Raw genomic sequence first — 10064 nt, forward strand, 5'->3', positions numbered from 1 at the left:
AAGAGTCAAAATCATCAAATCAGATTGTATCAGCGTATGGGGAATGGGAGAAACTGAAAGATATTGGGCAAAGGGTACAAAGTTTCAGTCAGATGGGATAAATATTTTCTGAAGATTTTGTGTACAGCCTGTTAATTGTGATACTGGTGAATAATTGAAATTTTCCAAGAGAATAGATCTCAAATTAAATCTTCTGAACACACACAAGAGGATAACTATGTAGAGGTGGTGGATGAATTATTTAGGTTGGCTGTGGAGATCCTTTCACAAAGTAAGTGCATTCGCAGTTGCTAAGTTGTGTTTGACTCATTGTGACCCCACAGACCAGCTCTCCAGGCTCCTCTGTCCATGAGATTTTCTAGGCAAGAATACTGAAGTGGGTTGCCATTTTCTTCTCCAGGGTATCTTCCCAGCCAAGGGATTGAACCCTTGTCGCCTACATCTCCTGCATAGGTAGGCGGGTTCTTTGCCACTGAGTCATCTGGGAAGCCTTCACAATGGACATTGTTGTTTAGTCGTTCAGTCGTGTCCAACTCTTGGCAATCCCATGGACTGTAGCCTGCCAGGCTCCCCTGTCCATGGGACTCTCCAGGCAAGAATACTGGGGTGGGCTGCCATTTCCTTTTCCATCACAATGTATACATAACCACAAAAACATCAAGTGGCACACTTTAAATGTATACAATTTATTTCTCTATGTCAAATATATTTAAATAAAATGATTTTAAAAACAAAATAATGCATCTTCATTAAGGAAATAATTTTTTAATTACAGAAGAGTAAAATAACCCTCAAACCCATACACATACATACGTATGTGTTTATATGTATACATATTTTCTCTTTTCATGAGGGACTATTTTCTACAAGGATTTTTTTTCAGAGTCTACAATCAATTTTATTTTAATATAATCTAAACACATACCATTTAGAAAATACCCAGAAAAATTTATGTACGAGAGTTGATACTATTGCATTTGGATAAAGCTGGCAAGTTCTTGCTACTAGCATAGCCCAGGAAATACCACCAAGAAAACCTAATATATTAGAATAGATATTGTGGCATTTGGCCCACAGTTTGATAGCCTCAGGGTTAATCTGAAGTTGTCAATGTTTGGTACTAGATATAAAATTTCATTGGATACCCTGCAACCGTTAAGACTTATTATACACCTTACATTTAAATTTTTAAGCAGACTGTCATCTGTTAAGTCCAAGTTTTCTGGAATAGTCTGCAGTGCTAATCTTGCAAACAAAATACCAATCTCTAACCCATCAAAACAGTTTGATAACTGGTACAAATGCTTCTTCAACAGCTCTTAAATCTTTTACTTCTTCCTATAATTTCAACTTATCATAGAATGAGGTGAAAAAAATCACTTCGATCAACAAGTCTCAGTGCAACACACAACGCATCAATATTGGCACCTCTTGTATGTACTCTAATCTATAAGATACACATGTAAAATTTTTCCCACCAACATTTTCAATTACAGATCGTGGAAGATTCTTGCTTTCACTGATTTCTCATATCCACTCTTTTACCAGGTTATTTAATTTTCCCCAAATTAAACTCCTGCACTGCAGTTCCTCTTCCTCTTCAAAAACCCCGAAGGGCTTCAGAGTCTCAACCAGCTTCTGTGTAAGTAGGCAGTCAGTCTCCTTGGGGCCTGCTAAGTCAGTCCTGAATATTCATTGGAAGGACTTATGCTGAAGCTGAAACTCCAATACTTTGGCCACCTGATGCAAAGAATTGACTCATTGGAAAAGACCCTGATGCTGGGAAAGATTGAAGGCGGGAGGAGAAGGGGACAACAGAGGATGAGATTGTTGGATGGCATCAACGACACAATGGGCATGAGTTTGAGTAAGCTCTGGTAGTTGGTGATGGACAGGGAAGCCTGGTGTGCTGCAGTCCATGAGGTCGCAAAGAGTCGGACACGACTGAGCGACTGAAATGACTGAAGCTGATGGGAGAAGTAATGCCTCAGTGCTTCTGTGGCGACTGTGCTTGCTGTGATCCCTGTGTTGTAACTGGAAATGGCATCATCTCCTGAGCTGGTACCACCCAGTCACTTCCTCACCCCTAACCCCGCTCCTGCAACCGCTGCAGCTGCCGCCCTTGGCATGATCCACTAAGGCGAGAGACGGGGTGGGTGCTGCCTTAGCCCTGGGTCCTACCCCACTCCCACACCCGTTCTTGCCTCTTTAAGCGCTTCTCCCCCTTCCCCTTCCTCCTCTCTACTAGTGTTTTTAATATGCACTGGTTTTGGAGGAATTATTTATAAGTATAAATAAATCAGAGAAGGCAGTGGCACCCCACTCCAGTACTCTTGCCTGGGAAATCCATGGACAGAAGAGCCTGGTAGGCTGCAGTCCATGGGGTCGCAAAGAGTCTGACACGACTGAGCGACTTCACTTTCACTTTTCACTTTGATGCATTGGAGAAGGAAATGGCAACCCACTCCAGTGTTCTTGTCTGGAGAATCCCAGGGACTGGGGAGCCTGGTGGGCTGCCGTCTTTGGGGTCGCACAGAGTCGGACACGACTGAAGCCACTTAGCAGCAGCAGTAGCAGCAGCATAAATAAATAGTTTTTGTTTTGCTAAGGTAAGGAAAAATTTGTGCCTTGAAGCTATGCATTGTTTAGAGCGCACCCTTCCAAGATATTCTGCTCTAACCTTCCATTGTCTTTGAGCTATTTTACAATTCTGAAAATTGCAAATAACCGTATGGCATTATCTTTGTGGGGGAGATTCTTCAGAGTAGGACTAATGAGTCAAAATGTATGGAAAGATTTCAGGCTCTTGATCCATTGGTCAGGTTGCCTTACAGAACAGTGGATGAGAATTCTCTTTCCTTGACAAAGGGTCAGACAGTTTCAACTGGTGCTTTTGTTTACCCCAGTCAGTTCTGGAGTCAAAGCCAGCTTGTATTGCTTTTAAAAATACCTTTTATTATGTTAGATAGGAAACAGTATTGTCTCAGTTGGGGGGGTGGCTTTTAATTAAAAACATATTAACAATATAAAAGAATGTATGCAACTTTAATAAATATAGTAAGGTGTGGACAACTTCATCCAGCAGAATTCTCTCTCAGAGAATACCATGTGTGCCAGGAAGAAATGTCTTGGGAACTTCCTTGGTGGTCCAGTGGCTAAGACTCCATGCTCCCAATGCAGGCAGCCCAGGTTCAATCCCTGGTCAGGGAACCAGATCCCACAGGCCGAAACTAAGAGTTCACATGCCACAGCTAAAAATCCTGCATGCTACAATGAAAATGGAAGATACTGGCTGCAACTAAGATCTGGCGCAGCCAAATAAATAATTTTTTTTTAAAGGAAGAAATGTCATGATGAGATGGATGGAGTAGGGATGAGACCCCCAAAATCATGCTAATAAAAAATGATGATCACTGATTGCTCCAACCTCACCTCCTAGAACAATCCTTGGCAAATGGCAGGCACTCAGCAAATACTTGTTGAATGTATGAATTACGGAGTCTGCTTTTCAAGGCATATAGGTTCTATTAACTGGAGAATTCTTTCTTGTGCTAGATCCTAGCAATGAGTTTCCCACGTTAGAAACAGGAGCAGAGGCAGCTAAGTTGATCTGCCAAATAGATGGTGGAAGAGTTTGAATTTCCTGGGGTCATCTCAGGGTGAGAGTCAGCAGAAAGGACAGACAGGCACACACTTCGCAGAGAAGAAGCAGAGGGGGAGAAAAACCCTTCAGGGTGGAGGGTGAGCTTGAGACAGGACTCTGAAGAACATAAACCTCCTTTTAAAAATTTATTTTATTAAAGTATAGTGGATTTATGATGTTGTGTTAACTTCTGCTATACAGTAAAGTGATTCTGTTATATATATATATATATATATACACACACATTCTTTATCGTATTCGTTTCTATTATGGTTTATCACAACACATTGACAATAGCTCCCTGTGCTATACAGGAGGACCTTGTTGTCTATTTGTTTATCCATCCTATGTATGATAGTTTGCCCCCTGCTAATTCCAAATTCCCAATCCCATTCCTCCCCTCCGGCAACTGCAAGTCTGTTCTCTATGTCTGTGGACATCTTAAAGGAATTTAAGTGGCTTGCTGCGGGGCGGCTAATGCAGAGCCTCTTCTCTGTCTCTCTCTCACTGTGTAGCAACAGCTGCCTTACTTACTAATGCCTTTGTGTGAGTGGATTCAGAGAGGTGCTGAGTTCCCCACGTCTACACAGCAGGTATAGAGGGACAATGAGTGAGCACGTAGTGTGGAAGAGTGAAGTGACACATATGTAGACGGAAGAAAGAGCGAGCGATCCCCCTCCTGAAACACTCCCTGCTCTGTCTGGCCAGCCGTGTCCCCAGGGCTGTTTTAAAGTGCAGGTGGCTTGAAGTCGTGGTTTAGAGTGAGTGGCCGGGGTGTCGGGGGCTTTGGGGCAGGCATTTGTGCAGTTTTGAGTTTTATTGCACATTTCCTGGTGCACCTTATTGAAGGAAACCGTCTGCGACTTTTCACACACTGCTTCTAAAAATGTATAAAAATGGCAGGGCTCACAAATTTTGAGTTTCAAGAACTCATTTCTTTTCAACTTCATATCTAAAAATGAATCTCATCAATTTTATAGCTCTTCTGTCCCTTATTCCACTTTTGAATTCTCTTATGCAGCCAATCCTGTGTGGCCTTAGGCTCTCCTGGGGCTTTTAGAGTTTCATTATCTTTTGATATGTACACCTGCAATCTACATTAGAACTAAGAGGAAACAGCCCCATTTCCACTGCTTGATGTCCTTGTTTATGGCACATGAACCCTAAGCCTGATTGAATTCCCTTCATATTCAAAGCTGACCCCCTACTCCTATCTTCTATCTCTTGGGTAGTAGCCAAAGGCATTGTACTTTTCAAAGGACTTTGTATAATTCCCTTTTTATTTTTTTTTAATTTAATTTTATTTTTTAACTTTACAACATTGTATTGGTTTTGCCATATATCAAAATGACTCCGCCACAGGTATACATGTGTTCCCCATCCTGAACCCTCCTCCCTCCTCCCTCCCCATACCATCCCTCTGGGTCGTCCCAGTGCACCAGCCCCAAGCATCCAGTATCGTGCATCGAACCTGGACTGACGACTCGTCCCATATATGATATTATACATGTTTCAATGCCATTGTCCCAAATCACCCCACCCTCTCCCTCTCCCACTGAGTCCAAAGGACTGTTCTATACATCAGTGTCTCTTTTGCTGTCTTGTATACGGGGTCGCAAAGAGTCGGACATGACTGAGCGACTGATATGATGTGATCTGATCTGATACAGGGTTATTGTTACCATCTTTCTAAATTCCATATATATGCGTTAGTATACTGTATTGGTGTTTTTCTTTCTGGCTTACTTCACTCTGTATAATAGGCTCCAGTTTCATTCACCTCATTAGAACTGATTCAGATGTATTCTTTTTAATGGCTGATTAATACCCCATTGTGTAAATGTACCACAGCTTTCTTATCCATTCATCTGCTGATGGACATCTAGGTTGCTTCCATGTCCTGGCTATTATAAACAGTGCTGCGATGAACATTGGGGTACACGTGTCTCTTTCAATTCTGGTTTCCTCATAGTGTATGCCCAGCAGTGGGATGGCTGGATCATAAGGCAGTTCTATTTCCAGTTTTTTAAGGAATCTCCACACTGTTCTCCATAGTGGCTGCACTAGTTTGCATTCCCACCAACAGTGCAAGAGGGTTCCCTTTTCTCCACACCCTCTCCAGCATTTATTATTTGTAGAATTTTGGATCGCAGCCATTCTGACTGGTGTGAAATGGTACCTCATTGTGGTTTTGATTTGCATTTCTCTGATAATGAGTGATGTTGAGCATCTTTTCATGTATTTGTTAGCCATCTGTATGTCTTGTTTAGAGAAATGTCTATTTAGTTCTTTGGCCCATTTTTTGATTGGGTCATTTATTTTTCTGGAATTGAGCTGTAGGAGTTGCTTGTATAATTTTGAGATTAGTTGTTTGTCCGTTGCTTCATTTGCTATTATTTTTTCCCATTCTGAAGGCTGTCTTTTCACCTTGCTTATAATTTCCTTTCTTGTGCAGAAGCTTTTAAGTTTAATTAGGTCCCATTTGTTAATTTTTGCTTTTATTTCCAATATTCTGGGAGGTGGGTCATAGAGGATCCTGCTGTGATGTATGTCGGAGAGTGTTTTGCCTATGTTCTCCTCTAGTTTTATAGTTTCTGGTCTTACGTTTAGATCTTTAATCCATTTTGAGTTTATTTTTGTGTATGGTGTTAGAAAGTGTTCTAGTTTCATTCTTCTACAAGTGGTTGACCAGTTTTCCCAGAACCACTTGTTAAAGAGATTGTCTTTAATCCATTGTATATTCTTGCCTCCTTTGTCAAAGATAAGGTGTCCACATGTGCATGGATTTAACTCTGGGCTTTCTATTTTGTTCCATTGATCTATATTTCTGTCTTTGTGCCAGTACCATACTGTCTTGATGACTGTGGCTTTGTAGTAGAGCCTGAAGTCAGGTAGGTTGATTCCTCCAGTTCCATTCTTCTTTCTCAAGATTGCTTTGGCTATTCGAGGTTTTTTGTATTTCCATACAAATTGTGAAATTATTTGTTCTAGCTCTGTGAAGAATACCGTTGGTAGCTTGATAAGGATTGCATTGAATCTATAAATTGCTTTGGGTAGTGTATTCATTTTCACTATATTGATTCTTCCAATCCATGAACATGGTATATTTCTCCATCTATTAGTGTCCTCTTTGATTTCTTTCACCAGTGTTTTATAGTTTTCTATATATAGGTCTTTAGTTTCTTTAGGTAGATATATTCCTAAGTATTTTATTCTTTTCGTTGCAATGGTGAATGAAATTGTTTCCTTAATTTCTCTTTCTATTTTCTCATTATTAGTGTATAATTCCCTTTTTAAAAACTTCAGTGGGCTAAAAGTGGTTAAGGGCAAGCTCTTTTTCAAATGTGGAAGCTAGAGTGTGTGTGCTGCTAAGTTGCTTCAGCCATGTCTGACTCTTTGTAACCTTATGGACTGTAGCCTGCCAGGCTCCTCTGTTCATGGGGATTCTCCAGGCAAGTATACTGGAGTGGGTTGCCAAGCCCTTCTCTAGAGGATCTTCCAGACCCAGAGATTGAACCTGTGTCTCTTACATCTCCTGTACTGGGAAGCCAATTCTTTACCACTAGAGTCACCTGGGAAGCCCTCCTAGTAAAGTCTCCGAGATAGCAAAGTCACTGTCAATCTAGTAAGTAGGTTCACCTCTCCATTTATTCCCTCCTGGTTAGGGACCACTATTATTCTTCGATTTTAAAACATCTTGAAATGTTGGTTCTTAAAGTCCCAAGAAAGAACTAGAACAAATTAGCTTTATGACCACATTAAAAGTCTAGAAAAAACATCCAGATGGCAGCCCTGTGACACTAAGCTCACTCTTTTGTTCCTAAGTTTTCCTCTTATTGTTTGTTTTGATTTTCTCATTACAAATATGATTCATGGTAATAAAAAAAAAAACCCACAAAATGCAGACAAGGGATCCTTGATTTTCAAGCCTCATGACCTGACTGACATTTTGGTTGAAGGTGATGAGCAATCTTCCAGTGTATGGCACTGTTCTTTATTACAGCTTAAATAGCTGACTTATTCCAGCACTTTCAAATATTTTCTTGGAGTATGACTCATGATTTAAATTATGTATTTTTTTAGATACTGAATAGTTTTCTCTTTATCTCACTTTCTCTCTCTCTTTTTATACATGCAAATAAAACAGAATTTTCATAAAACAATACTTACCCTTCCTACACATAATATACACCGATACTTTCCATTCCTTTCTTTTACTTAAAAAAAAAAAAAAAAAAACTGTTCTGTTTCCCTTCCCATCTTAAGTAAATATTTTCGTAAATACAGACTCCTGGCCTTGACCAATGAAAAGGTATAGAAATAATGACCAACCCAGTAGCAATAAATATCCATAGTCCTCAGATGTCTCTCTAAATATTATTTCCCACTGGAAAGAACCAGAGCTCTTTGAAAAAGTAGTTTGGGTCTGGGAGAGGAAATATTTGAAATGGGCCAGAATCAATTGTTCTACTAGAAAGGAAAGAAGGTATTAAGGAATATTAGGGTCATGTCACAATGACCCAAGAGTTAACCTGAAGAGGTTCCCACAGACCAAAGATGGGATAATTTGGTTAGATTATCCCATATTGTAAAAAAACAACAATAACCTCAGTGATTGTGATACAACAAATAATGGATTGGCTAAAAAGGTCATTTAGGTTTTCCCATAACATCTTATGAAAAACCCAAATGAACTTTTTGGCCAACCCAATATATTAGAATCTATGAGTTTATAATGAGACAAACACACACACACACACACACACACACACACACAAACCCTCTAAATGGTAATTCGTGGAGGATGCTAGGGAACCAACTTATTATTCTAGAAACAGGTAAATAAAGGGAAACAATTAAGCATTTATCCTGCCTTTCCTGTGTGGATTGTATCCCAGGAAAACCAAGTAATTGCTGAGTAAAGTTTTCTTTAGAGGAGAAATTAGGCCAATGAATGCGTAAGAATGTTAGAATGGACTCTTTTTTCATGAGTGGATATAAAAGGGTGATATTCTAATGAAATAATGGACTCTTTTTTCATGAGTGGATATAAAAGGGTGATATTCTAATGAAATAATGGATATAGATAATAATTGCCAATACCTGCTAAAATTAGGGCAAAGCCCACGTCCAGATTAGGCTGATAGCATCTGAGCCCACGGACCAATCTTAAACTCACAAAAAGAAAGACTGCCAATGTTATGCAATGCTACAGAAATTTTTCAACATCTCTGAGAAAAATCTTCCAGAAAATGGAAACTGGTTCTGAACAAATCTTTATGTACTATTTTACAGGAAATGCAGAAGACCGAGGAACACAGTAAATGCTGGTACACACCACAACAAGTAGGAGGCTGAAGAAATACCATCCCACACCAAGTTGAGGGGGACTGTCTGCTTAAGTTACAGTTGGTGGGGTCCAGCAAGGGAAACCCACACAGCCCACAAATGCACTTTAAAACAAAGGGAAATATCTGAAAATTCATCAGGCTCTGCCAGGGCCAGACAGAACCAACACCAGACTACTTGGTGTCAGACAAACACACCTCCCCTGTCCTGACTCTCTTGCCTCCTTCTCTTCAGTCCTGGAGGACCCAGGGCCACCTGGTGGCGGTGGAGGTGGGTGGAGGTGGCCATCCTGCCTCTAGACAGGGCACCTGTGTGCAGAGTCCATGCTGATTCTGGGTCCACGTCAATAGCAGCCCTGGTTCTCAGCCCAGATTGATGGAAGAAGAAATGGAACAAATGGGCAAGGAGCCAAAAGGCAACAAAGTATCAGATTTGCAGAATAAAGGAGGAAGTGCAGTGGAATTGGGATTTCAGGCAATCTTCTCTAATCTTAAAAGCCAGCCTGTATATAGTGGTCAATGTCTGTGTCTTTTCTCTGTGGTTTATCTCATCTTGCCAAATTGTATATAATTCAAGGGATAAAAAAACCTCAGGACAGCCTCATCTATCACAGTTCACCATTCCTAACAACTGGATAAAAGAAACTAATCAAAATGAACTAATGAGGTGTGTGGCCTGCCTTGGACTTTTTCTGGAACCCTCTCTCCTCTCCACAGTAGAGGCTCAGGCTTTCTCTGCCAGGCAGCCGCTTGAGCTCCAAGAGATTCCCCGCCCCCCACAATTGCCTCTGCACACTCCACACTTTGTTTCAAGGGGGACCAGATGGCAGGTCTGGGTAGGGGTCCCCTAAAAGAAAAACAAGGTGTGCAGGCAAAGAAAATAAACAGGGAGAAAAAAGAGACAAAAGCAGCTGCTGGTGGGAAGAGGTGGGCAGCTGGCTGAAGAGCTGCCTGAGATGGAAATGGAAAAGCCCCCCTCCTGACCAGATCTGTATCTGCATCTGAGGTCAAGTCAGGGTAGGACTGGGGTGAGGGGGATGTGGACCAGGGGCCTATGCCATCTCTGTGGTCAG

General features: G+C 41.0%; 1 pseudogene; it reads right to left on the bottom strand.

Moving 5' to 3' along the window:
* Window positions 1-879: 879 nt before the first annotated feature.
* On the bottom strand, window positions 880-2047 carry LOC105002879 (annotated as a pseudogene).
* Window positions 2048-10064: the final 8017 nt, after the last annotated feature.

The sequence above is a fragment of the Bison bison genome, unplaced genomic scaffold (assembly GCF_000754665.1).
Source record: "Bison bison bison isolate TAMUID 2011002044 unplaced genomic scaffold, Bison_UMD1.0 scf7180017864458, whole genome shotgun sequence".
Classification (NCBI taxonomy): Eukaryota; Metazoa; Chordata; class Mammalia; order Artiodactyla; family Bovidae; genus Bison; species Bison bison.